General features: G+C 36.8%; 1 long non-coding RNA gene across 1 annotated transcript in view; it reads right to left on the reverse strand.

Moving 5' to 3' along the window:
* Positions 1–27,354, reverse strand: part of LOC105858938 (uncharacterized) — a 111,428-nt gene that overhangs the window by 31,872 nt on the left and 52,202 nt on the right. Inside the window, exon 3 of the long non-coding RNA XR_001148318.3 lies at positions 27,279–27,341. This is a non-coding gene — a long non-coding RNA (uncharacterized LOC105858938). The remainder of the gene's footprint in view (positions 1–27,278; positions 27,342–27,354) is intronic.

Below are 27,354 nucleotides of genomic sequence, written 5' to 3' on the forward strand. Positions count from 1 at the left end.
CGGAATTCTTAAAGTGTTAACTCATAACCTGCTTTCAGAACTCAGTAATCATTCCAGAATACCTTCCCCAGTATACTTATTGTCCCATTAAAACCAGCCTACCTTCCAAACATACCCTGTGTACTTTCCCCTCCATCTTTGAATGTTTATCTAATGTCATGTCCTCCATGACATCTCATCACATCTGCCCAGTCCCTTTTCTGACCCCTTACAGTAGCATATGAAGTATCTTGTTTGGCAGAGATTCACGTATGGGTCTCATCCTTAGATGGCCTGATAACTGGCATTTATATTTAATGCTGAAATGACCAAGTAAATTAATTAAATAATAAATGAAATAAAGGGTATTCACCCTCATCTTTCTGTTTTTCATGAGGAGAGAGGTCTTAAGTATATGAGTGGGTATATATGGTATAAATGGACTTACATGAAATTGGGATATAACAATTAAAAACATTTTTAGTCCCAACTCCTCATAAAGTAAAGAGAGAGGGACATTTTACAGTAGATAGAGGAGTTAATAAAGAATGGAGATCAATTTAAAAATTAACTTGGATAAATTAAAAACCATAGTAGGCAAACATTTTCTTTTTAGGGGAGAAAATAATTGCAATAAAGAACAGTCTAGGTATTTGGAAGTACAGATGAAACCCCTGTAGCTGTCCCCAAATTGAGGGTGGTATTAAATTGCTATTTCAAAGGAGTTACATGGTTAGGTTCTTCTAATTAAAATGGAACTGTCTCTAAAATATTTGAAAATGAGGCCTTACCCCAAATCTAGGAAGACTACTAGAAAACAACCCTAACAAAGAGTTAAATAATTATGAAGTCTGAAGTTTGTCTTCACTTTTTACTAGCTGGTGGATCATTAGAGAAAAAAAGATACATGGAATATTTTTGTGACTTTTCCGTTTGTAAAATCTCATAACAATATTTCCATATGTCATATGTTGAAATGCAATAGTCAAAGAAGTTGAGTACAGACAACAGAGATGCAGACTTCTGGAGCTCCATTTAATAGTGCTACATGATGTATAAAGACACAAGATCCAAAAAGAAAAGTGATAAACCCCAAAATACTAGAGTAGAAAAGAACAAACTATCAAACTACATGACCTGCATTGGTAACTAGTATCTGGGAAGAAGTGTCAGATGAGCTTGAGAATAGGGAAACCCTAAAATAGCAAACAGGTACTTTGTGAGAAACAGCTAAAACTGGGAGAGGTTTTGCATGCTCCAATTGTGGGGCTAGGGGGCTGGGAGGCAAGATGAGAGGGCTTCTCAGAAGATGTGAAAGGCCTGGAATTAAGTTCTCATTGAGGACAAAACCCCACAATAAGAAGAAACTATAGGCAAGTGAATTCAAATTGAGCAAGACAGGGATTACAGAGACCAAAGACAAAACTAAGGGAGGAGAACAGACCAGAATTCTCAAGAGTATGAGGCCATATTCCTGAATATTTCATGAAAACAACATGAAACTAGAGGGATCACTAGAGCCATGAAGCTAAAAAAGTTATCCTAATTCATCCATTTCTCCCAGAAGTTCAGAAAAACTACTTTCACATAAAAATGATCAACAGAAAAGGAATGTGGTTGAATTCCATAGAAGGTGATCATAAGAAAAAATGGTAAAGAGCAGAATAACATTTCTATACATAATGAAAGAAAAAGCATGCCCATAAAATAGATAAAACTTATATAGCCTAATATTTCTAATGAGCCAAAGGAAAAAAAATTAAAAGTACAGCATGAGAATTAGAAAATCTACAAAATTATCATTTTTCTTGAGTCCATTAGTAGAGGTGAAGTTAGATAATAAAGTAACCTACATTATAAAAAGGGGCAAGTCTTTCCAAGAAGAAAGGGGGTTCACGAATGTCTCACATTTCAGAGCACAGAAGAAAGAGAAACATTATGAAAGCCCATGCAACGAAATCAACTACAAACTTAATAAAATATTAATGGCAACTGAAGGCTAGTGCATCAGTTTGGAATACCTATGGTAGGATTCAGGAACAGACACAGGCCAGTATGGCATTTACTTGCTACTCTTTTCCATGGGCCTCTACAGAAACAGGCATTAATAAGCATCTCCTGCTTCCTGGGACCCTTCTCTCCTACAAAGCAAAAGCATCAGAGGGAGGGACAGATAGCCCTATTGTCCCAAGGACACAGACAAAAGACACTTTGTGACTAGGGGAGCCAGGAGCAGAAAAAAGTCTTGGGCACAGGATCCTACACCAATACCCAAAGATGTCTCCTACCACTGAGGTAAGAGCAGAAAACTCTTACCCCAGATCAACTACCCAAAGTAGAGTTTGCTGCCACATGGAGGAGGAGCAGGAATGCTGAGAATGCCCCTTCCCCAAGATCAAGGCAAGATCAAGATGCCTGCCTAAGACTAAGGTTGGACCTAGATAAGAGAGAACCCATCTTATTCCCACCAATAGCCTAACACTGAGAGAAAAATCCTCTGATACCTGAGCCTCCACCCAAAACACAGTACAACAGCAACAGAGTAAGCTGATGTCTATGGTGTACTAAAATTAACTCCTGATTGTATTGACTCAATCCCCTAACTAAGAAAAGGCATGTCCATCTCTAGGCATAAATACTAACTTATATTCTACTGTTTTCTCTACAATGTCACAGAAAAAGAAGCAACCAAACATGTTACTACATACAGAAGAATGTAACATCATTTATGAATTATCTTAACAACACAAAAAACTTAACGAATCAAGACTCTAGATGCAACTGTCAATTCCCAAGGTGTTAAGGGCTGAACTGTGTCTCTCCTTTCCCCACCCCAAATTCATGTGTTTAAGTCCTAATCCCTAGTACCTCAGCATGTGACTATATTTGGAACTAGGGTATTTGAAGAGGTAAGGTTAAATAAGGTTATTGGGTGGGTCCTAATCCAATATGACCTATCAAAAGAGGAGATAAGGACACAGAGGGAAGACCATGTGAAGACTCCACAAGACAACCACATCTACAAGCCACAGACAGAGACCCTCAGTAGGGCTAACATCTTGATCTTGGACTTCTAGCCTCCAGAACTGTGAAGAAATAGATTTCTGTTCATTTCCCCAGTCTGTAGTATTTGTTTCTGCAGCCATAGCAAGCTAATACAGAACGTATACAGAGAATAAAGGAACACACTACACTATAGCACAGGGATGCAAAAACAAAAAGCAGACTGTGAGAAACTCTCTAAGTTAAACAAATATTTCTTTATCAAATAAAGTCCAAGGAGAGTGAGAGAGTTGAAAGAAAAAGTCCTATGCATTAAAAGATAAAAAATAAAAAACCTATTTTTTTAAAAGGCAATGTAAATATATTTGTATCCTGATCCAAACTATATTTTTAAAAAAAAAAATTATGACATTTAAGACTATTAGAAACTTGATCATGACTAGGAATTTCATAACATTAAGAAATCATTATTAAGGGAAAGAGGGCATGAAAATTGAAGTCCAGAGTTCCCTACAAAAGAGAATTCTAACAGGAGATACCCTACCCAATAAACTAAGACCGCAAGAGGCTACAACCTTGATGTTGGGGTAAATCTATAGGTGGAACAGACTTCACATAAACTTAACATCTGGGTTCAAATTCACTAGGAAGTCCACAGAATGTCAAGCTTTAAATTTGGTTTTCAGGGCAAAGATTAGTCACAATAACCTGAGACAACAAATGTAAGCTTCCCTAGAAGAAGGTACATTCATCATATACCTAAAATTATCTCTACATATAATTTTCAAATGCACTATCCAGCTCAAAAAGATAACCAAGGACACAAGGAAATTAGACTCTGAGTGAGAAGCAGCAGACAATAGAAACAGAGCCTCAATAACTTAGATACTATGATCTGTTCTCTTTCCCTATAGCTTTGCCTTTTATAGAATATAATATAAACAGAATTATATAGTAGTCTTTTGTGTCTGGCTTTTTTCACTAAGCATAAGATTTTAAAATTATCTATGTTGTTACATGTATCAATAGTTCCTTTTTATTGCAGAATATGGGGGGGGGGGAGTGTTTGTTTTAACTGAGACAGGGTCTGCTCTGTTACCAGGGCTAGTGTGTAGTGGCATGATCATAGCTTACTGCAACCTCAACCTCCTGGGCTCTTCAAGGGATCCTCGCTCAACCTCTCAAGTAGCTAGGACTAGAAGCATATGCTACCAAGCCCAGCTAATTTTTTTTATTTTTTGTAGAGAGAAGGTCTCACTACGTTGCTCAGGCTTGTCTCAAACTCCTGACTTTATTCTACCATGTCAGCCTCCCAAAGTGCTAGGATTACAGACCTGAGCTGCTGCACCCACTGAGAATAGTGTTTCATTATATGGCTATACCAGGGATGGGCAACCTTGTCATGTTGGAAGGCCATGTTACTTTAGTTGTAATCAAATAAAGGCTGCACTCAACAAACTTCAATTAAATATACTTCAAAATGTACACTATTTTCTAAAGATCAAACTACTTTGTACGTAATAATTTCAAAAAATGAAAACTGTTAATTTTAAAGTTAACCTTTTAAATGACTTAGTTGTGTCTTTTTGTTGGAACACATTTGAATATTTGGTTGTAGCATGGAGGTACACAGTTTCACTTCACCCCCTAAATGGGTATCACTCATTTTGTTATCTTAAGGGTGTCTTGATTTGGGTTAGGTAGGAGAACGTAGATCCACAGAAGTGACTGAGAAGCAAGAAAGCATTTTTCGGGCATGTTGCTGAAGGTGTGGTTATTCTACTCATCTTCCCATATTTCAATTGAATCTATCTTAGCATCAAACAATGACTTTAAAAAGTCATCTACTGAGAGCTCAATCAATTCCGCCTGTAGTTCTTTAGGGGCCTTAGTCATAACAACTAGGTGAGGCTGAAATGCTAATTTGAGTGTGGTGTCATGATTCTCAAAGTCAGTAAACCTTTCACTGTATTCTCCAATTAATGGGTCTGTGACAGCTGTGTATTCTTCAAATGAATCGCATATATCATCCTGCTCATCAATGACCTTTGCTAACAGGGGAAAATGTTCTTCCAAAATTTCCTTTTGAAGAAGTATTTTGAAAAAAGACAGCTTTTTTCAAAAAGCATTTTTCAAAATGCTTAGATGTTTTGCCACATATCATATATAGACTTAGTTTTACCTTACAAAGAAATATTTGAGTCATTTTTGATACCACACAGAAAAACTGCATTCCTATATCAATCTTCTTTCAAAAATTCACATTGCTGATTCCATTCTTCATAAAACTTAACTGTCAGTTCTCGCAGAGATAAAATTTTAGCTAACACCTGTCCCAACGATAACCAACACATTTTAGAATATGACAAATCCCACATTGAACACGTCATTGTTCAACTTTACCATGTTACAAAAATGATGATGCCATGTTGCATTTGCACCAATGTAGTAAACAATAGTTATAACTTGTTGCCAAGTGTCACTTAAAATAGTAGCTTTAGGCCGGGTGCGGTGGCTCACGCCTGTAATCCTAGCACTCTGGGAGGCCGAGGCGGGCGGATTGCTCAAGGTTGGGAGTTCGAAACCATCCTGAGCAAGACCCCGTCTCTACTAAAAATAGAAAGAAATTAATTGACCAACTAAAAATATATATACAAAAAATTAGCCAGGCATGGTGGTGCATGCCTGTAGTCCCAGCTACTTGGGAGGCTGAGGCAGGAGGATCGCTTGAGCCCAGGAGTTTGAGGTTGCTATGAGCTAGGCTGACGCCATGGCACTCACTCTAGCCGGGGCAACAAAAGTGAGACTCTGTCTCAAAAAAAAAAAAAAAAAAAAATAGTAGCTTTAGCACAGAGATTTTGCTGATGTAAGATATAATGAAAAGAAATGAGCATCTGGATCTTTTAATACTATTTTTATCTGTGCAATAAACTCTTTATATTTTCCTGTCATGGAAGGTGCACTGTCTAGACAAGCACTCACTAAATTTACCAAATTCAGTCCAACTTCACAATATTTATCGTGAAAATTGTTGAAGATACCTATTCCCCATGTTCTGTTCACAAAAGTGCCCCAAGTGAGTAATTCCTCATAGCAAAGAAAAGCTTTTGTTATGACCCAAATAAAGTATAAAACCTGCACTGAGTTAGTAGTGTCAGCTGATTCACTGAAAAGGAATGAATAATATATATTTTCTTTTTGAAGTATTGCATGAAGTTGTTTTGTTAAGTTGAAGGCCAATCCATGGTGCTAATCAGCTGTGGTTCTCCTTGAAAGAGGCAGTTGTTTGTACTTTGAAATGTTATCAGAGTCTAACCATGCCACAAGTTTGAAAATACATTCTTTCACAATTTCTACATCACTGAATGGCTTCGCTTTTTTCCTAGCATATAAGCTACTTTATAGGTTGCTTCAGCTATTCACAAATTCTACTTCAAACAGAACACAGTGCACCATTATTGAAAAGGAGTAACAGACTAGCAGCAGTCCCCAACCTTTTTGGCACAGGAGACTGCCTTCATGGAAGAAAATTTGGGGAGGGGTGGGAATGGTTTTGGGATGATTCAAACACATTACATTTATTGTGCATTTTATTTCCATTATTATTACATTGTAATATATAATGAAATAATCATACAACTCATCATAGGTCGGGGACCCCTGGACTAGCATATTCTACCCCCATAAACTCTCACCAACCAGCCTCGTAAGGTAGTGTTGCCAGTTAGGTGGGGGAAGTTAGAACTAAATCATGAGTGTAGCACCTGTCATTTTAGCTCTTATGGCTTACTAATGTTCTAACTGTGCCGGTCAATCTGGGAGGATTATTTTATTGAAACAATTATTTGATATTTTAAATACATTCATTTAAAAAATAAAATAAAACCATAAAAGATGAATAAGAATGTATTAATAAAAAGAAAAGGATTTGCTCTATTAAATTTGGATTCACTCGAAAGGCTGTACTTAAGGACCAAGAAGGCCATATGTGCCCTTAAGGCCATAGGTTCCCCACCCTTGGGCTATACCATGATTTAGCTATCCATTTACCAGATGGATATTTGGATTATTTCCAGTTTGGGGGCAATTTTTAATAAAGCTGCTATAAACATTCATGTAGAGATCTTTGTGTGAACATATGTTTTCATTTCTCTTGAATAAATACCTAGGCATGGGATTCTGGGTCATATGTTAAATTTAACACATAACTTTATAGAGCTGCCTGTGGTGGACAGACTCACTAAGATAGCCCCAATTATCCCAATCTCCTGGTATTTAGGCCCTGTGAAATACCTTCCGGTAAGTGTAGGTAGAACCAGTAACTTGCTTCTAACCAACAAAATATAGCAAAGATGATGGGATGTCACTTTCACAATTACATAAGCTTGTAACTTCTCTCTTGCCAACAGACTCTATTCTCTTCCTTCTTGACTTTGGTGAAGTAAACTACCATATGGCACTGTCCACTGGCAAGAAACTGATGGCAACCAACAGGTAGCAATGAACTGAGGCTTTCAATCTACCAGTTGCAAGGAAGTGAATCCAGCCAACAACCTTATGAACTTGAAAAAGGACTCTTCCTCATTTGAGTCTTAGGCAGGACCTCAACTGTAAATGACATCTTGATTGCAACTCTGTTAGAGACCCTGAAGCACAGCACCCAGTAAAGCTCTATGATTCTTGACTCAAAGAAATTGTAAGATAATAATTGTGTCTTATGCTGCTAAATATATATAATTTATTATGCAGCAACTGATAACTAATATACACTACCTAAATGTTTTCTAAAATGAGTATACCATTTTACACTCCAAATAGCAAATGCATGAGAGTTCCAGTTGCTTTGCACACCACTAGAGTTTGGTATTGTCAGTTTTCGTAATTATAGTAAGGCTAAAAGGTTTGTATTGGTATCTGATTATGATTTTAATTTGTTTCCCTTATGACTAATAACAGAGTACTTATTCATGTGCTTATCTACCATCTATCTTTTTATCTTATTCACACCATATTTTGAAGAGAAGCTTTAAATCTTAAGTCCGATGTGTCAATTTCTTTTCTGTGCTAAACAGGAAATCTGTTCTGTGACTTAGCCAAGAAATCTATGCTAACCTAAGGTCACAGGATTTTCTCCTTCCTTCTCTCATAGAAATCTTACAGTTTCAGGCTTTATATTTAGGTCTATGATTCCTTTTGAGGTGTTTTTGTTGTTTTTTTATATGATGTAAAAAGGCATGAATGGTGTTTTTGGTTTGTTCGGGTTTTTTTTTCTTGCATATAGATATCCGTTTGTTCTAGCACTGTATGTGGAAAAGATTATATAATAATTCCTCCAATGAATTAAATTGGCATCTTTATATGTGTGGTACTATTTCTGAACTCTATTCTGTACCATTGATCATTTCTATATCTACCTAAACCAATACTACATTGTCTCGATTACTGTAGCTTTCTACTAAGTCCTGTGATCAGATACTAGAAGTCTTTTAACTTTGTTCTTCTTTTTCAAAATTGTTAATTCCCTGTAATTTGATGCACAAGATCCAATATCAAATTAATCAAAATCTCAACAAGCTAATCTTAAAATGTATATAGAAATACAAAAAGACTAAGAACTACCAACTTCTTCTCTTGAAGAAGAAACAAGGTGGCATACCGTATCTTGTTCTACCAGCTATTTAGACTAGAGAGATATAGTCATTAAAATAGTGTGAATAGGTGCATGTATGGACAAACAGAACAAAGACACAGCATAGACCCTAAAATTAGATCAACACATACATGGATACTTAATTTATGACAAAGGTTGCAATTCAGAGCAGTGGGAAAATAATGCTCCATTCAATAAAAGGTGTTGGCAAACTGAAGTACTCATGTGTGACCAAATATAAAATTGGACATCTATATAGCATGAATTTTAGGTGGACTACAGACTTGAAGTCACTTTTATCAAAATGATAAAATTTTTAGAAGGTATTAATATATGAGAACATTTTCATGATCTTGGGATTGGGGGAAAAATTTTTTTTTAAATCATTTATGAGAATGGGAAATGCTGATAAATTTGACTACACTAAGAACTTATTCAACACAACAAAAGACACTAAAAAGAATATGAAATGCAAGCCACAGAGTAGGAGAAAGCATTTTCAACATGTATAACTAGCAAAGCATTAGTATTCAGGATATACGAAGAACTCCCCTAAGTCATTAAGAAAACAACAGACAAATAGATAAATGGGCAAAAAACCTGAACAGGCATCCCACAAAAGAAGAAATTCAAAAGGCCAATTAACATATGAAAGATGCTCAATCTCATCAGTAATCAAGGAGATACATATTAAAAGCACAATGGGACACTACTAGGTATCCACCGATTCAGCTAAAAATCTGACAATATCAAGTGTCGCTATAGATTTGCAGCAGAAAGCACACTCATAAACTAATGGTGGGAGTGTAAATTAGACATCCCTATAGTATTATATAGTAAAGATGGAGATATACATGTCATATGATCCAGCAATTCTACTTCTATTTGCATAACCCAGAGAAACTAACAAACAGGTGTATGCAGGCAATACAAAAACATTCTTTCTAGCAGTAATTTTTATAAAAGCTCTAGGTTAGAAATTATGTTACTTATATATCAATACTTATATGCAAAACTTTAAAAAAAAAAAGGGAGAATGCAATTGCCATAAAATCCAGGATGGGGGTTACCTCTACTTTAAGGGAGAGAAAGGTAAGGTGATCAGAAAGAGGCACGTAGAGAAGAAAGGAGCTTCTGGGGTCCTGGAGTCCTTTTTCTTAAAGTAGCTGATGGTAAGTATTTTCTATATACAATTCAGTTAAACTGCATGTTTTAAGTTCTGTTTTCTGTATTTGTGTGTTTTCTACAATAAAATGAATTTTTAAAAAGACAACATGCATAACAGGTTGTATAATATCCTAACATTTATATAAATAAATAACATTTATTTTATATGTACATACAGTGTATACATGAGTGAGAGAGAAAAAGCGCGCATGCCAGTGAACATATGTTGAGTATCTGATGGATTCATGAGTAACAGTTTTTTTTGAGGAACTAAAGGCTCAGGGATGGGAGAGGGACTTAATTTTCATCATATTCCCTATTTACTGTTTGAACTTTATACCAAACATATTACTTTTACAAAATGTGTTTTAAATGTTATTTAAAACATAACAAAATAAGAATTACATGCTATCCCAGATGTGCCTAAAATTACAGTAGGCCAAGAAAACCGGTCAATCTCAGGTTTATTCCAGTGAAGAAGAGATTTAAATATAAATGCTACTTCCTAACACCACAGCTTACCCCCTTGAGCTATTTTGTATGAGGTCACTGGCTTTAACTATTTTGGTACAGTGATACCACAGTAAAGTTTTACACCTTAGTGATGCAAAGTTACTTTGGTTGTAGGCATAAGAGAACCCAATAAGTGACTTGACAAGGCTTAAAAGTATGCCACTGACCTATTTTGGGTTTGATCTTGGTATTTATTGGTGATAAGGGCATTTTCCTCCCACAAACCTGATATTTACTCCCACGTGTATCACTTAAATACAATGGCGAAGCGAATCTACTAGAGCAAATGTCCAGAATCATGAGGTGGCTGCACACTTGTAGAGCTTAAACAGTAATAAGATTTTTCTAAAAATTTCCTATCCTTTTTGGATTACTGTAAATTAATTACTGTGGGCTTTTTAAACATTCACAAAAACTTTTCTAGATGGCAATACTCACAGAAGGAAAGACTGAGACAATCAGAAGGAAGCTCTTACTTAGTAATGTGTTTAGTAATTTAGTTACATTTTAGTAATGTTTTAATATTATAAATAGAAAGAAAGAAAATTCTATGTAATAGTTAAAACTGATTCAGCTGAGACTACTTCACTTAATCCTCTTTCCTAAAAGCCCATTATGTAAAGCTTTTGTTTCCATCACTAGGTCATCCTATTCTATTCTCTTGCTTTATCCTCAGCTTGCTGTCTCAAATCCTTTTTTGAATGAGGACTACATGTGCACACTCCTCAGCTTGCTTGCTTGCTTTCCTTTCTTTCTCCCTTTCTTTCTCTTCCTACCTCCCGTGAGTGTGTGCGTGCGCGCTTGCGCACTTGCTTGTGGTTTGCAATCCCATTTCCAATGACTGATTATAAATGCCCTACCTTACAATACATGGAGGGAACCACAGGACATCTTTTCCTCTTCTATGAATTTTCACAGTCAAAAAGCTCAAGAAGGGTAGTCATGCTGCTCAAGCCTTTTTTTTTTTTTAACTTGCTGAAATGTTCTTTTGGTAAAAAACACCATAACATAGTGTGATAAAGATAAATGAAAGAAATTTACTGAAGGAAATTTTTTTGAAACCTCAATTCTTAAATTTCTTTTAAAATAATGATTTAGGTTATAATTTGTCATTTTGGAATTTTTTCCCCCTTAATTTTAAGGTTTCATCGGTATAAAGACTGGCTGTATTAACATACAAAAAACTGTGATTTTCTTCCAAGAATTTACAAATTATTTCCTATATTTTGATATCTAAATATAACCGGTACAGCTAAAATTTATAAAGGTAGGCACTCAAGATCAAATCATACTACTATATTCGATTTTAGGTTTGGACTCAGCACTTTAAAGCCATGCTCTGCTTTATTGAAGGACACGAAGGAGTGAATCACTGCAGATTCATGGCTAATGTGGTTGTGAATTCCATCAGTGGTCCATTCCCCTTTTAGAGACAAGCAAGATTCAAAGGCCAAGCATATTTTTGTAAGTAACCACCTTGTTTTTGTCTTCTCTACCATAACTTTGTGAAATTACGAACAGTGTCAATCTAGAATATGGTCTCCTCTGATTGCCCAAGGAGAACAGAATGTTAGTCCTGGCATTAATATGAGGTATTCCGATCTGAAAAGCAATGACTCTTTCAGGACTCTAGAAAGACAGCCAAAGTGATGTCAATAGGAAAACCAAACTCAGGAAAGACATAGTCTGGGAAATCTAGGACATCCACTCTGGGTTAATCTAATAGCTCTCATAATAGGAGAAAATATGTAAAAAACAAAATCAGGTCAGCATATGTATGAAGAATAATGAAATATTATGTCTAATTATGTGAGGGTTTTGTTAACAGTATCCCCTACCTAATACCACCCTTTCTTCAGATAAAAACCTCCTTAATTTTGTGTTTTGTGTTTTGATAAGACACCTGCTGAAATCTTGCAAGACATCACTGAAAAAGATCTTCCTGGATCCTTATTAACAAATAATTTTAACAGTTGCCAAATATAAACAGGAAATGACTAACATAGACTGTTGCTGCCCTTAATATTTACCTTTTGTTTGTGTGGGGCATTTCTGGAATGTTTCTAGGATTTATCCACTGTTCAGCACCTGACAGTTTATGTAGAGAAGAGGACTAAAGGTGTGGAAGAGATCCTTATGAGACACATTTGTTTCTGAGAAGACTGGGTCTCGCCATGTCTACAATTGCAAGCAAAGGAGATTTAAATTCGGGTGATTGTTAACTTGAAAAAGAATTTGCATTCTGTGCTTGAGGTTCCCAAAGCAGCCTTTTGGCACATCTGACTATCCTCCAGCAAGGACTGTCCTCTGAGTTGTGTCTGAAAGAAAAGTGACAATCCTACTCAGGCTCTTGGCCCTCTCTTTAGGCAACTGCATAATATCTAGATCTTTGATATCCTGGCTGAGGACAAAATGTTGTCAGCTGTGCAGGAACCAGGTTATCCTGGAATATAGGGAAATAAACCACAAAACACTTTTTTCTATTTATTAGGCAGAGCAAAATGATACTGCTTCCTTTGAATCTGGGTTGTTTCCCTTTTTTTTTTTTTTTTTACCTAACCAGCTCTTCAACCTGGGGCTGGAACTGATTGGGACTTTTAAATGCTTTGTTACCATTCATACTTTTCTCTAATAAGCACAACGGTTTACCCCCTTTTGAGGCAGGGGCCCCGTGTAATGAGTCAATGCTTCTGCTAAACCTAAGAACCCTTAATTATTTCCACCATTTTCTCCATGTGTTTCCTTCACTATGTGAATCAGAGTCAGGCTGCTGGTTGTCAGAGACTGGAAAAGTCACTGGCCTTCCTTGTTGGCAGGGAACTGAATTCTGCAGCGTCTGTATTCATGGATGGAGTATCCTGTCTCAGAGTTTATGCAGCACCTTCTGTTTTTAGTTTACTGGTGAATAGGGCACATCACAAGAACTTGGAGTGCAGCTAAAGCCAAATCAGACTTGACAGAAAATTATTAGCAGGGTACAGAAGGAAAAAAGATCCCCCTTCCTTTCTGTAATCAGGTTAATATGTGCATGGAATGTTTCACTTAAAAAGGTAGTGTGTTTTGGCAAAGCTGGTTTCTTAAGTAGAATTTCAGTTCCCATTATGCGAGGCTATCCATTGCTGCTCTGGCAGGGCCTTTGATCAGTGAACTCAGTGGGGGAGAAGGGGATAGGCATATTAATAACTTCAACATGTGGCCCTTTGGCCCAGCTGTACCCTTGTCTTGGAAAAAGGCCAACTGGAAAGAGTTTTCTTAACACGACCTGTATATGCATATTTTGGAAAGGGGTAAAGGGAAAGTAGGGATTCAAAGAAGGAAATAAAATCTGATTTTATGGTAGTTCTTTCTCTCATCCCTGTTATCTATTTGGGGCATTCTGCTACTACATATCTGGATCCTATGGACAGTGACTCCATCCTCAACTTTTACTATCTTTATTCCTTGTGCTATAATGTTATAAAGATTAATGCTGCCAGTTTAATTTACATGCCAGCTCAGGACAAGGTTATGGAAAGGCAGGAGGCACTGTAAGAATCTATTGGGATGAGAGATTAATGGAAACCAGGTGCCTGAAATAAGAGCCCAGAGTCCATTTTGCCAGCATTGTATCTTTTGCCCTTTCCCCCCTGCATTGGTATTTTTTGACTGTTTTATTTTAACAATCACAGGCTTTAGGCCTCATTACATTACTGCTGCAAAGTAGAACCTAGCCTGTTCTTTTAGTATGTGTTTCCTGGCATTACTATATACCATTCTCCTTCCATTTTCTTCTTCCAAAATATCCATTTTTCACCTATTCCTATCGGATCCTGAAAAGGTTCCTACGTGACTCTACATCATGGTCATGGAGTAGGCTTCAGTTCTCATTACAAGTGGCTTTGCAATGATGACCTCAGCTGACAGTCACCTTCCATTCTCTCCCCCTTATCCTCTTCCTCCTTGAATTTTATAATACTGTTATAATTTTCCCGATCCAAATCTTCCATGCTTCCAATTCCCTAACTGCCAGATCCCAACTTGTTACAAAGGATTAGCAGGGAAGGGTATCAGAGGGAAGATGTGATACCTAAGAGCATTACCTAAGTTAGGATACAGACTTAATTTCTATAACAAAGGTCAAAATAATTGTGGCTTAAACAAGACAGCAGCTGATTTCCATCTCATATAATAGTACAACCACTGCCAGCACGGAGCTGAAAAGGTGACGCCGTCATTTCTGGTAGCCTGAGTCCTTCTGTCCTTTTGCTTTTGATTCTCAACACATACCTTCCATTTTATAGTCTAGGGCTGCTTTTCCAGCTCCTGTGCCCACATTCCCATGTGGGGAGGAAAGTCAGTGGAGGACATGCTCTTTCCATTTCAAAGGTGTTCATATGTACTTTTTTACTTCTCATATCCGATTATCCAGAACCTAATCACTTGGGGATACTTAGCTGTCAGGGAGACTGGGACCATGGATTCTTTAGCTGCTGGTTTCTTTGCCACAGAAACCCACTAAGCATTTTGTCTCAGACAACAATTGGGGGTCTGAAATTGTGAGACAGTTATAAAACTGAACTGAACTGTCACAGTTATGTTGTCTTCTTGGAAAAGGTGAGAACAGGTAACAATGTGATGAGAAAAGGTGAGAACAGGTAACATGTGATGGTCATGTATTCTTTTTGTTTTGAACTACTGTTTCTGATATCACTAATTTATTCATTCAACAAACTAAGCATGTCAGATACTACACAAGTCTCTGGGCCTACAAAAGCTCCTTCAATATAGACCCTTCCTTTATGTCACTTCCCACAGGCACGTGAAGGAATCAAAAAGAACACAGATATGGATATTGAGGAATGGTGATACTTCAGCGCAACTCTATTAAAGAGTTTGTACAGCAGGTAAAAGGAAAAGAGTTAAGCAGGAATGAGATAGTATCAGGATAAAGACATTCAAATTTATCCTGTAAAACAGGTCCCCAACCTATGGCGAGTTGTACATTTCATTATATATTACAATGTAATAATAATAAAAATAAAGTGCATAATAAATGTAATGTGCTTGAATCATCCCCAAATCATCCCCTCTCCTTGGTCCCTAGTGCCAAAAAGGTTGGGGACCACTACTATATAAGGCAGTAGTGAAACACCAAAGATAAATTAGCAGGAAATACATGAATAGATTTCCTTTTTAAGGGTATGATTCCTCCATAAAAGAGATACTTTATCAATTTGACTATATGAAAACCTTAAAAAGTCTGCTTGCACAAACATCATGAACAAAATCAAAAGATGAATGACATTTGATCCAGCAATCCCATTACTGGGCATCTACCCAAAAGATCCAATGACACTCTACAAAAAAGACACCTACACTCGAATGTTTATAGCAGCACAATTCGTAATTGCAAGGCTGTGGAAACAGCCCAAGTGCCCATCAATCCAAGAATGGATTAATAAAATGTGGTATATGTATACCATGGAGTACTATTCAGCTCTAAGAAACAACGGTGATCTAGCACATCTTATATTTTCCTGGTTAGAGCTGGAACCCATACTACTAAGTGAAGTATCCCAAGAATGGAAAAACAAGCACCACATATACTCACCAGCAAACTGGTACTAACTGAGCAGCACCTAAGTGGACACATAGGTACTACAGTAATAGGGTATTGGGCAGGCGGGAGGGGGGATGGGGATGGGCATATACATACATAATGAGATGTGCACCATCTGGGGGATGGTCATGCTGGAAACTCAGACTTGTGGGATGGGGGGGGAGGGCATTTATTGAAACCTTAAAATCTGTACTCCCATAATATGCCGAAATAAAATAAAAATAAATTTAAAAAATAGAAAAAAAAAGATCAATGACAAAATGAGAAAAATATCCACATATATATAAGAAAAGGGGCTATTTGCTCAAATAATAAAAAAACTAAACACTAGTAATACAAGAGAAAAGTACCAAAAGACATTTAAAGACCTTTCACAGAAAAAACCCACAAAAACCTAATGACTTTTAAATACAGGAAATAAGCTCAACCTCGCTTTAAAAAATTAAAATAAACACTTGATCTATTACATCCAAAGGCTGCTAATACGCCTTATTGGTGAGTGTTGTGGGAAACAGGCACTCAGGGCAAAAAGGATTATTCCAAAATAAAGAGTGCTTTTTAATAATAATTTTTTTAAAAGTATACCCTACTGTGCTAAACAGCCTGTAAAATAGCCCCCAATAATCCCTGCTTCCTGGTATTCATGTTCTTATATAATCCCTTCCCTCTTCTAACCAAAAGAATATAGCAAAAAGGATGAGATATCAGTTCCCAGATTAAGTTACAGAAGGACTCTGGCTTCTGTCTTGCTTACTCTCCCTTGCTTTCTTCCTCCCTCCCTCTGTGGATCACTACCTGCCCCACCGTGAGGTGCTCTGTGGGAGGGGCTCACACAGAAAACACCAATGTCTCCAGCCAACAGCCAATGAGGATCTGAGCCTGCCAACAGCAAGGTGAGTAAGTTTGGAAGTGGATCCTCCCTCACGTAAACCTTAATTAAGGTGACTACAGCCCCAATCAACACTTTGATTACAGACTCATGAGTCTGAAAGCTCAGCTGATCCCTGACCCACAGAAACTGAGATAATGTTGTTTGAAGCCACTAAACTTTGGGACACTCTGTTACACATTGACAGATAACTAATATAGATTTTGGTACCTGGAAGTGGGATGCTGCCTTGGCTTGAAAACCAGACATAGGCAGAAGGTGGAAGGATTCTGAGGATCGTATTAAAGAAAAGCTTAAATTGCCTTGAACAGACTATTAGTAGAAATCTTGACTTTGAGGATGCTGCTAATAAGAACATAAAAGGAAGTAAGGAGGGAGGGGGGAGGGGATGGGCATATACACACATAATGAGATGTGCACCATCTGGGGGTGCACCACTAGAAAGTGGCAGAAGGGGGATCCTTGTTATGTAGTGGTAGAAAGCTTAACAATACTATTGCTTTCAATAACATGGAAAGCCAGATGTGTATTGAATTAACCAGGTGATCCAGCTGAGATTCTTAAAGTGTTGAAGTTACTAATTTGTTCTTGCTGTTCAGAGTAAAATGTGAGAACAAAGAGATAAATTATAGGAAGAATACTTAAACAAAAAGGAATTGGAACTGAAGAATTCTGGGAAGATGGTGGAGTAGGAAGCACCAGGAATTAGTCTCCCTACCTAGACATTTGTCCTGGCAGAAACTGTCTGATGTAACTATTTTGGAACTCTGGAGTCTATTCAAAGGCTTGCAATCTCTAGGGAAAGGCTTGGACAGTTAATTAATTTGGGTCAATTGCAGCTCTTGAACTGCTAGCTTACTCACCCCTCTAGTGCCATGGAAGGAAGTCCCACATGTGTTTCAGCAGCAGCAGCTTACACATAATGTGCAGAGCCAGGCTGGACAATAAGGACCCTGACCTCGAAAGTGCAGAGGTGTAGACATGGGGCAAGAAGCCATTGTTGCAACCCTCATCACCTCACTACCACTGCTGCATGTCCCTCTGGAGCTGATGCAACTTCTAGGACATGTTGAAGGCCAACACCATTTTCCCTCTTCATTTGTCTCTGTTTTCCCTTTTGGGAGCCAGGCATCTAAGACATACCAGAGCAAAAATATATAGAAGAGAATTTAGAAAGTAACCACACATATTTAGAGAAAGGAACAGGCTCAGTGAAGACCTGAGAAGACCTTACATTTATACCTCAGGCTGATCTCAGGTACAGAGATATACTATATGAATGAAAAAAGAAGGAAGGGGAGGTGAGGGGAAGTGAGGGGAGGCGAGGGGAGGGGAGAGGAGAGGGGAGGGGGAGGGGAGGGGAAAGGGGAGGGGAGGGGAGGGGAGGAGCAAACCCTGACAAAGGGAAAATCTGATTTCTAGACTTGCCACATTATAAGATTCCAATCTCCAGTTTTGAACAACAAAAAGAAAACCCCAACAGCATAAAAAAAAAGTATGGCCCATTCAAAGGAAAGGAATACAGCAAAAGAAATTGTCCCTGAGAAAGACCAGATGGTGGACTTACCAAAGATTTTAAAACAACTATCTTAAAAATTCTCATAAAACTAAACAAAAATATGGAGACATTTTTTCTAAATATGTATGAACAAAATGGAAACATCAATAAAGTGATATAAAACATGTTTTAAAAAACCAAAGAGAAATTTCTGTGCTAAAAAGTACAATAACTGAAATGAAAAATTCATTATGGGCATTAAAAACCCGATTTGAGATGGTAAGAGAAAGAAATGGCAAACTTGAATAAAGAACAATTGAAATTAATGAGTCCAAGAAACAAAAAGAAAAAATGGGAAAAAAGTGAACACAGCCTAAGGGACCTATAGGACACCATTAAGCAGACTAACATATGCATTATGGAAATTCCAGAAGGAAAAGCAGAAAGAAAGGGGAAAAGATTATTTTAAAAAACAACTGAAAACTTCTGAAATCTCATGAAAGGCATGAATAGAGACATCCAAGAAGCTCAACTAATTCTAATAGTATGAAATTAAAGAGACCCACACCAAGACACACTAGAATCAAACTGTCAAAAGCCAAAGACAGAAGATCTTAAAAGAAGCAAGAGAAAAGCAACTCATTACATATAAGAGTTCCTCAATAAAGGTATCAGCAGATTTCTCATCAGAAACATTGGAGGTCAAAAGACAGTAGGCCGATACATTCAAAGTACTGAAAGAAAAAACTATCAACATGAATCCTATATCCAGCAAAACGGTCCTTCAAATGTGAGGAAGAGCAAGATATCCCAGATAAAAGCTGAGGAAGTTCGTTACCATGAAATCTACCCTTCAAGAAACGGTAAAGGGAATCCCTTCAGGTTGAAATGAAAGGACTAGAGAGTAACATAAAGCCATATAAAGAAAGAAAGACCTCAATTAAGGCAAATATGGGCAACTATAAAAACCACTGTTATTATAACTTTGATTTGAAACTCCACTTTTTGTTTTCTACATGATAAGTAATTTTTTAAAAGTTATTAGTCTAAAAGGTATTAAAATTTGGTCTGTAAATCCACTTTTTGTTTTCCACATGATTTAAGAGACTAATGCAAAAAATCTAATTATTCATCTATGTTTTGGGACATACTATGTATAAAGATATAATGCTATGACATTCATAACTGAAAGTCAGTGGAGACAAAACTGTACAAGAGCAGAGTTCTTGTAAGTTATTAAAGTTAAGCTGATATAGATTTAAATCAGAGTGTAATAACTTTAAGATGTTAAATGTATACCTATGGTGAGCACAAAGAAAATGGTTATAGAATATAAATGAAAGGAAATGAAAAGGGAAGCAAAATATTTCACTACAAAAAACCAACTAAGCATAAAAGAAGACAGTAATGCAGGAAATGAGAGACAAAATAGCTATAAGACATTTAGAAAACAAATAGCAAAATGACAGAAGTGAGTTCCTCTGTATAATTAATTTAAATGTAAATGGAACAAACTCCCCAAATACCAGACAGGGATTGGCACAATGGATTTTTTGAAAAATGATCCAACTACAAACTGTCTACAAGAGATTCACGTTAGATCCAAAGATGCAAAATGGGTTAAAAGTGGAAGGATGGAAAAAGATATTCTATGTAAACAGAAACGAAAAGAGAGCAGGGGAGCTATAATATCAGACAAAACAGACTTTAAATTATAAAAGGTTACAGAGGATGAAGAAGGACATTATTAATAAAAGGTTAAATGCAACAAGAAGATATAATTATAAATGTTTTAAATGTGTATCTAATAACAGACCATCAAAATATAGGAAGCATAAATTGAAAAAACATTAACAAATCAACAAACCTTTAGCTGGATAGACTAAGAAAAACAGAAAATTCAAATTACTAAAATCAGAAACAAAAGTGGGGCCTTAATACCAATAAAAAGGATTATAAGAGCCAAGTGCAGTGGCATGTGCCCATATTCCCAGCTACCTGGGAAGCTGAGGCAGGAGGATTGCTTGAGCACAGGAGTTTGAGTCCAGCCTGGGCAACATAGCGATACCCAGACATAAATAAATGGAAAGAGACTCCATGTTCATGGTTTCAAATACTTAATACTGTTAAAAATGTCAATATTATGCAAAGTTATATGTAGATTTGATGTAACCCCTATTAACTCCTAGTAACCTTTTCTGTAGAAATAGAAAAATCCATCCTCAAATTCATATGGAATCTTAAGGAACCCCCAAGTAGCCAAAAATGCCTTGAAAAAGAGGAACAAAGTTAGAAAACTCATACTCCCTGATTTCAAAATTTACTATAAAGCTACAGTAATCAAAACAGTGTTGTACAGGCATAATGACAGATATATAGAACAAATGGAATAGAATAGAGAACACAGAAATAAATCTTTGCATATGATTGCTAAGAACTGAATTATATCCCCCACCAAATTCATATGTTGAAGCTCTAGCCCCTCATGTGACTGTATTGAAGATAGAGCTTTAGGAGGTGATTAAGGTTAAATGAGGTCATAGGTTGGAACCCCAATCCAATAAAACTGGTGCCCTTATAAAAAGAGACAGCAATAAGAGTTCTTTCTCTGCCATGTGAGGACTCAGCAAGATAATAACAGAAATCAGGAAGAGAACCCTCATCAGAACCCAGCTGTGCTGGTACCCTGAACTCAGACTTCCAAAAATAAATTTCTGTTCTTTCAATCACCCAGGCATGGTATTTTGTTATGGCATCCCAAACTGACAAATATAATGGTCAAATGATTTTCCACAAGGGTGTCAAGATCATTACAATGGGGAAAGGAGAATCTTTTCAACATATGGCGCTAGGAAAACTGGATATGCAGATTTAAATGAATAAAGTTGGACCACTGTCTAACACCATATACAAAAATTAACTCAAAATGGATCAAAAACCTAAATGTAAGACCTAAATTATAACACTATTAGAAGAAAATATAGAACAGAAGTGTCATGGCATTGGATTTAGTAATGACTTCTTAGATATGACACTAACGGCACAGGAAACAAAAGAAACAGACAAATTGGGCATCATGAACATTAAAAACATTTGTGCTTCAAAGGACACTATCAACAGAGTAAAAAGGTAACCCATAGAATGGGAGATGGTATTTGCAAATTACATATAAGATAAGGGAATAATATCCAGAATACAAAGAGAACTTCTAAAACTCAACACACAAAAAACAAACATCCAATTCAAAAATGAGCAAAGGACTTGAGTAGAAATTTCCCCAAAGAAGAAATACCTTTTAAAAAGATTAAGGGTATGCTCCACAGATGCTCTCAATTAAACAATAGTGCCTTCAGGAAGCTTAAGTGTTTTTGTCCCCCATACTTCTAAGCAGGAGACTAAAGTAAAGAAATGTTTATCAAGAAGAGATTTCTGGTTTGACTCTTGTATAATGGAGTAAGCCCTAATAAGACGCACAGGAGGCTTGCAAGAATTTTATCAGGGAGAACTCTGCCAGCTTGAACTGGAAAGGACAGAATGAAAAGTATGATACAAAATGAAAAAAGGCTATTAGATCCCCCCAAATTCTACTAACAGGAAAAGCAGGCTGAAACAACTTATCAACTGTGGCATGTGCTACCTTTCTTGAAAAAGTAAAGATTATTCTGAGAGTGAAACCATGAGCCCAAAGAGCAGAGCTGAAAGCCTTGGAGAATCATTCCAGGGTCATGAGAACTAATCAAGGAACTTCGAACATTGGAGCAACTGGATTTCAGAATTGCAATGGACCGATGACTCCTTTGTGCTTCCCATTTCCCCTCTTTTAAAACAAAAATGTCTAAAATGATTATCCTATGCCTGTACCACTACTGTATGTTGGGTATAGGCGGGGAAGAGTTTTATAGATTGAGAGGAACTATAGTCATTATACTTAAGGAACTACTGAGGAGCCTCATCTACCCCTGTTACATGATTTAGGTGACAAGATTCTGAACTCTAAGCTGATGATGTGATTGAATTAGACTTTAGCAGACTGGAAATGGGGCTGAGTGTATTTCGCATGTGTGAGGGACATGAATCATTGAAGGCAGAAGAAAGACTATAGTGGTCCCTCAGTAATCCCTTGTTTCTCATATTTATGCCCTAGGCAATCCACTTCTCTTGACTGTAGGCTGGACTTAGTGATTCTCTTCTAACTGTAAGAATGTGGCAAAGGTGCTGAGATGTCAATTCCCAGATTAAGTTACCAAAGGACTCTGGCTTCCACCTTGCTCACTCACTCACTGGCTTTTTTCCTTGCTCACTCTAAGGAACACCAACTGTAACACTGTAATCTGCTCTGTGGAGAGGCTCACACCTCAAGGAACCTACATCTTTGGCAAACAGCCAGTAAGGACCTAAAGCCTGCCAATAGTCGGGTGAATAAGCTTGGAAGTAGATCCTCCCCCAGTTGAGCTTAATAAGAGTGCAATCCTGGCTGACATCATAATTTCAGTCTTGTGAGACACTATGACTCAGAGGACACATCTGAGTTGAGCCTGAATTCTTGATCCAAAGAAACTGAAATATTAAATGTTTATTATTTGATGTTACTAAATTTGGGGGTAATATGTTGTACAGCAATAGAACTAATATACCCACAATGAAAATTTAACAGTCCATGATACATATTTTCAATATATATTTAATATACATATTTATATTATACACACACAATTTTCTTTTTAATAACCTTGGGATATTCACAAAATATTATTCCTATATTAGCCCTCCAAAAAAAAAAAATCAGTAAATTCCAAAAGGTAAAACTAGTACAGATAAAATTCTCTGATCAAATGAGGAAAAACACCCTGGAAATATTTTTACAACTTTCTTAACAACTCTTGGGACAAAAGGAATTCAAAACCAAAATTACACAATTCCTAAAACAAAAAATGACAACACAAAGCATTTATCAGACCCTATAGATAACCATAGTGCTCAGAGGAAAATATATAACCTCATTTATGTTAATTTAGGTTACGTAAGATTTAAAGTTTAAGTTTCCAATTCAAGAAATTGAAGGCCACCAACAAAACATTTAGCTATTAAGCAACCTGAACAAGAAAGAAAGATAGAAAACATAAATAAACAAAATTAGAATGGGGAAAAAACAGATTCAGAGAAAATATAAAGTATGACATTATTTTTCTCAACTCTATATATTTGAAAACATTATTAAAATAGATGTATTTTTAGGAAAATATAAATCATAAAAATGTACTTCCAGAAGAAAGAGCAAATCTAAATGGATAAATTACTATAGAAAAAAATGTTAATTACCAAAGAGTTACCTTTCCCCTCAAAATGCACCAAGCCAAAATGTTTTCACAAGTTCACTTTTCACCACTATTATTTACCCATCTTATAGAGGGAATAGCAGGTGCAATTAGGGAGGAGAAAGAAAAGTATGGTCTTGAATTGGAAAGGAAGAGGCAATATGTTCATTAGTTGCAAGAGGCACGTGCCTATTAGGCCTCTTTAGGTTCTACAGGCCATACATTCCATATCCAGGAATACTGATCTGGGCCACTTATCAGGTTGTGTAGGAGGCTGCCAGCTTTGAGTGGGGCTGGGAATAGGAAGGTACAGGCTGTGTTGCAAGTGGCCCAGCCACTTGAGTCATGCAATCCAGCAGATCCTATGATGCTGTAGGTATCAGTCATGATAAAAAGTACAGTGTTTATATAGCAAGCTCCAGAGGAAGAATCACAACATAGACCCTGGGGGCCTGGAGCAAGGTCATGATATCTGCAGAATAAAATTAGATGACTTTTAAAAAACAGTTTCTAATATCATACTGAGACCTGACAGAAATGGAACATTTGACCATGGGACACCTAGTGACCATATGTCTGGAACTGCTGAACTAAGTACACCATAAAGTTAAGGTGGCTCACCAGTAGTCCATTATAAGATAGAAATGCTACATACAGGATAATCTTGAGCAGGAACAGATCCCCATATCATTCACCATAGTTCACCAGAGCCCTTGCCTCAGTTCACGCCTATGGCCATGTATAATCTATGCACACACAACTATATACAATACACATATGTACAACCATGCGAAAGAGGTGGATAAAGCCTCAATTTTGATAGGTTAGACTAAAGCCAAAAATGGATGGCAGCTGCATTACAACGTCATTGAGGAGTGGCCTTGAAACAGTGCAGAGGAAAAATCTTCCCAGTGGCCAGAGCTTTAGGCAATGGTCATCCACTTTATGTGGAAAGAAAAGTGGCTTGTGACAAGAATATACATGGACTAATGGGCAGTGACACATGGCCTGGACTACTGGTCAGAATCCTGGAAGATTCAAAGATACAGAGACAAGGAATTCTGGGGTAGAGGCATATGGATATGCCTATGAGAACAAGCATGAAGTGTGAAAATCTTTGTATCACACATTAATGCTCACCAGGAAGCATCTATGATGGAAGGAACATTAAACAATCAAGCAAACAAATGATCTGGTGAGGTAAAACTTAGCCAGTTTTTGTCACTGGCCACCCTAGCATGATGGCCCATGAATGAAGTGACCACGGAGGCAGAGATGGAGGCCATACATGAGCTCAGCAGTATTAACTCTCATTCAACAAGGCTGATCGAGCTACTGTTGTCTCTGAATGTGCAAACTGGCCAGCAAGAGAAGCCAATGTTGAATCACCAATGTGACAACCAGCCATTAGATGGAAAGGTGATTACATTGAGCTCCTTTCCTCCTGGAAGGGTCAGTGGTTTTGTTTTTTCTTTTTCCCTCACAGGAATTGATATCTATTCCAGATGTAGGTTTGCCTTTCTTTCCCTGAGGGCCTCAGTCAGCACCACTATCCAGGGGCTTAAAGAATACCTGATCCATAAGCATGGAATTTGGGCCTTACTGTTTTTTCTCCTTCCTGTCTATTCAATCCAGGCTCTGGTCAGGTAGTTTTGTGTTTACCTTAACCCAAACCCTGATATTCCAATTCAGAATGAGGTCAGATAATGGCATTTTAGGATTCCTGTCCCAAGTTAATATCAGAGGTAACCCTGATACTGTCACGAAACTCATAGGCAGCTCACTTCTATTCTGGTTATGAGGATGTATCTTCCTTCAAATGTACCCTGAAGTTTTCTGAAAGTCACAGTCCAGTGGAGTGACCAGAAACTCCCACCTCCCCACCCCAGCCTTCTTTCATAAGAAGATCCCTTACTCCAGCCCCTGGTTTCATGAGGAAATTGGGATTCACACCTCTTGCTCATATGGAACCTTTCACTCCTTATCTCACAGAAGCTCAACTCCCAGCAACCACTGCCCTTTAAAAAAAAAAAAAAAGATCCACAACACAGAATGCCACTAATTTCAGCTCCACTCACTTTTTTGCTTTTCTGTTCTATATTTGGCTCACAGAGATATTTATCCATTTCTGAGACAACCTGTGTCATTTGGTGTTTTACTATTTTATTGAACATTTCTAAGTGTTACATACCATAACTTATGATCATTGTGATTACAAATCCCCTAAAGATGGCACTTAAAATATTATTATTTAAGAAATTTTTCTGGACAACAGAAAGAACATTTGGAAAAAAATAAAATTGGATCCTTACTTCATATTATCACTTATTAAAATAAATTCTCAATGGATTAAAGATTTAAACTTTAAAATAAAGCCACTGAAATATTAGAAAAGAACTTATGATAGACAAAGGTTTTTTAAACAGGACATAAAAACATCTAACATAAAGGGAAAAATTGATTAGTATGACTATATTAAAATTAAGAACTTGTATTCATCAACAGACACCATTACGAGAGAAAAAAAAAGCCACAGGCTGGAAGAAGATATTTGCAATACACATATCCAATAAAGAATTCATATCCTAAAATATATACTTTTTAAACTACAGATCAATAAGAAAGATAAAAATCTCTCTTTTTTTAAGAGATAGGATCTCATTCTGTCACCCATACCTCCCTGGAATTCTATGTGCCCACAAAGATAATTTGTTCCCTTCCTTTTATAAACAAGTAGAACAATGAATGCCAAAAATTTGTAAGAATCACCAAGATAATTGTTAAAAATACAAAATACTAGTTTCCACCTCTGACCTACTCAATTAGAATCCATGGGAGAGACATAGGAATTTTTACCTGCAAAAGAACCCCAACTGGTAATTTGGGTAACTCTAAGATACATAACAGAACTCATATACTTTTGGTAATATATATGGTGACCACATAGTCTATCATCTAAATAGGACATTTTTTAAGTCACACTAGGGCTACTAGTAATTCATTGGCCCACTGGGCAAAAACTGGGACAATTCTGGGCAATCTGGACATATGGTCATCCTAGTTTTGATCACCATCTTCCTCTCTACCTACATCCTTTATTTTTATAACTTTGAGATAAAATTCTCATGCCATGCAATTCATCCATTTAAAATGTCCAATTCAATGTTTTTTAAGTATATTCACAGAGTTTTGCAACTATCACCACAATCAATTTTAGAACATTTTCATCATCTCCAAATGAAACTCCAAATCCTTTAGCATCTTTCTCCCTATGCCCCCTTCAAACCCTAGGTAACCACTCTTATTTTCTGACTCTGTGGATTTGTCTATTCTTAAAATTATCTATAAGTGGGATTATGTAATAAGTAGGTCTTTTATCACTGGCTTCTTCCATTCACACAATGTTTTCAAGGTTCATCCATGTTGTATTATGTATTAGTACTTCCTTTTTATTACCAAATAATATTCCATCATAAAGATATACCACATTATATTTATCTATTCATCAGTTGATAAGACATTTTGATTGTTTCCAGCTTTTGGCTATTATGAATAATGCTTCTATGAACATTTGTGTACAAGTTATGTGTGGACATATTCCTCTTGTGTATACATAGCTATGTTTTCTCCCTCCCTTCTTTCTCACCCCCATGCAGTGCACTTACCTTGGAAGACTCTCATAAAAAGTTTTCACAAGCCATGTGGAGAAACAAGAAATCAGGAAGGACCTAAAAGGTAGAA

The sequence above is a fragment of the Microcebus murinus genome, chromosome 20 (assembly GCF_040939455.1).
Source record: "Microcebus murinus isolate Inina chromosome 20, M.murinus_Inina_mat1.0, whole genome shotgun sequence".
In the NCBI taxonomy this organism is placed as follows: domain Eukaryota; kingdom Metazoa; phylum Chordata; class Mammalia; order Primates; family Cheirogaleidae; genus Microcebus; species Microcebus murinus.